The 2,311-nt window shown below is 39.7% G+C and overlaps 1 long non-coding RNA gene across 1 annotated transcript in view; it reads left to right on the forward strand.

The window, feature by feature from the left end:
* LOC125485091 overlaps positions 1–1,947 on the forward strand; it is a 10,427-nt gene extending 8,480 nt beyond the window's left edge. The window contains exon 3 of the long non-coding RNA XR_007263849.1: positions 1,915–1,947. This is a non-coding gene — a long non-coding RNA (uncharacterized LOC125485091). The remainder of the gene's footprint in view (positions 1–1,914) is intronic.
* The last annotated feature ends 364 nt before the right edge of the window (positions 1,948–2,311 follow it).

Raw genomic sequence — 2,311 nt, forward strand, 5'->3', positions numbered from 1 at the left:
GCCGACGCTTCGGGCCTAGACCCTTCTTCAGAAATCTGAAGAAGGTACTGGACCTGAAGCGTCGGCTTTCCTGCTCCTCTGATACTGCTTGGCCTGCTGTGTTCATCCTGCTCTTCACCTTGTTATCTAAGCTTATTCTGTAGCAGGCTTTGCTCAACAGAAAAATCCAAACATGAACTCTAAGCTTGCAAACACTGATCAAACAGAACAGCAATTATACTCAGTCATAAAAATGTCATCAGTTTTCCTTGATGTGAATTTAAGCAAGCAAGACCAGCAATCAATTGAAACCATGCACTTCCCAAAAAGTTTTGTTTAGCATGCCTGGCTAGCTGAGTCAGGACAGCATTAGACTCTTGATCTCAGGGTTGTGAGTTTAGGTGTCATTAATTTTAAGACCAGTCATTTTAACTTCCGTGATTCAAAAGTTTCTAGAAACAATTATCTTGGATAATATTACTAGTCACGTGAAAAAAGGTAGGTTTATGAGGAAGAATCGGCATAATTTTCTGAAGGGAAATTGTATTCTACTAACTTGCTTGAGTTTTTGAAAAAGTAACAGAAGGGTCAATGAGGGTAATGCTATTGAAGTGGTGAATGTAGACTTCCAGCACATCTTTGATACAGTGCCACGCAACAACCTCACGAGAAGAGTTACAGATTATGGAATAAATGGGGCAAGAGCAAAATGGACCCAAAATTGTCTGAGTGATAGGAAATAGAGAGTAATGGGCAATTGTTATTTTTTGGGCTGGAAGAGATTTCGTAGTGGAATTCCCCGGGGGCAGTACTGGGACTCTTACTTTTGTGATCCTTATTACTGATGTAGATCTTGGTGTTCAGGGGACAGTTTCAAAATTTCACATGATACAAAACTTGGAAGCATACTAAACTGTGAGGACGATAGTGTTGAAATTCAAAAGAATTTAGACAAATTGGTGGAATGGGCAGATAAGAAGCAGGTGACATTCAAAGTGGTATAATTCTAAAGGAGGCACTTGAGCAGAGGGATCCTGGTGTGTACGCACACACATCATTGGCAAGATAGGTTCAGACAGTGGTATCCTTGGCTTTATTAATAGGGGTAAAGAGTACAAGATCAAAGAGGTGATGCTGAACTTGCCAAGAAGGGTCCTGACCTGAAACGTCAGCTTTCCTGATCCTCAGATGCTGCCTGGCCTGCCGTGTTCTTCCAGCTCCACACTGTGTTATCTGTTTTGCCAAGATACTTATTAGACTTCAGTTGCAGTTTTGTGTAGAGTTCTGGGCACCACACTTTAGGAAGGGGATGAATGGAGAGAGTGCAGAAGAGATTTACAGGAATGGTCCCAGGGATAAGAAACTTCAGTTATGAGGTTGGATTAGAGAGATTGAAGCTGTTCTCCTTGGAGAGAAGAAGGTTAAGAAGGGATTTGCTGGAGGTTTTTCAAGTCATGAGATACAGTAGATAGGAAGAAACTGTTCCTATAGATAAAAGATCAACAACGAGAGGGCATAGATTTAATGTGATTTGCAAAAGAAGCAAATGCAACATGAGAAAAAACTCTTTCACACAATGAGCACTTTCTGGATGTGTGATGGAAGGAGGTTCAATTGAGTGTTTGAGATGGCATTAGATGATTGTTTGAAACAATGTCCAACGGTGTGGGGAAAAAGGTAGGGGAATAACACTAAGTCATGATGCTCATTTGGAGAGCCAGTGCAGACACAATGGGCTGAATGGCTTCCTTCTGCACCATTACACTTCTTAGATTCTGTGAAAAAGGTCCAACGTGTTTTCTCATTGAATCTTTTTCAAAAGAATAATTCTTCCATCTCCATAACCTTTCAAATTTAAATGTACAAAAGTTAAGAGGCATCTTCATCGTAATGTCAAAATGTTTAAAAAATTCCAGGTGTAAACATTCATTTCAGCAACTTTCATGGTACGAATGGAACATGAAGCAGTAACATCAAAACTGGAGAATTCAATATGAGTGGCAATGCAAGATCATCCAGATACGGGGCAGAAGCGTCAATATGAAAGAAGGATCATAACGAAAAGGAAGGATAATAAAGATACCTTTGACAAGTTATGACAGACAACAGGAAATGTGATACTATGATAGAAGGATGAACTCCAGAAATACCCAGGTAATGGTTAACAGGTGTTTTAGATGGGATTCTAAATATATGATGAGTTGCCCTAAACGGAATAATAAGATTTTCAAACTGACACACAGCACAGAAGGTTCAAAAGAAAGAATGTGATACTGATGCTTTTTGACCGGAGTAAATTTTTCCTGAGTGCTATGAAAGATCTGCTTAAATG

Source organism: Rhincodon typus, chromosome 16, assembly GCF_021869965.1.
Source record: "Rhincodon typus isolate 14 chromosome 16, sRhiTyp1.1, whole genome shotgun sequence".
NCBI classification, from domain to species: domain Eukaryota; kingdom Metazoa; phylum Chordata; class Chondrichthyes; order Orectolobiformes; family Rhincodontidae; genus Rhincodon; species Rhincodon typus.